Genomic DNA, 318 nt, shown 5'->3' on the forward strand with positions numbered 1-318 from the left:
ATTGTTTGTATGCACAACCAAAGTTCCTCTGTCGAAGCAACAGGACGAGGATCACGAGCGAGACGCCGCCCAACGAAATCCCACACATGTTCAATCGGTGACATACCCGGGGAATATGCAGGCCAAGGAAGAAGCTGTACCTGCCCCGAATCAAGGTAGGATTTGACAGTCCTGGTGACATGTGGACAGGCATTATCTTGCTGGAATAGAGCCCCTGACAATCCTTGCAGGAAAGGAATAGCTTGGGGCTGTAAAACTTTGTTTATGTATCGGGGTACTGTTCAAATTGCCCACAATTCGTATCAATTGTAATCGTCC

This window comes from Uloborus diversus, chromosome 3, assembly GCF_026930045.1.
Source record: "Uloborus diversus isolate 005 chromosome 3, Udiv.v.3.1, whole genome shotgun sequence".
Classification (NCBI taxonomy): Eukaryota; Metazoa; Arthropoda; class Arachnida; order Araneae; family Uloboridae; genus Uloborus; species Uloborus diversus.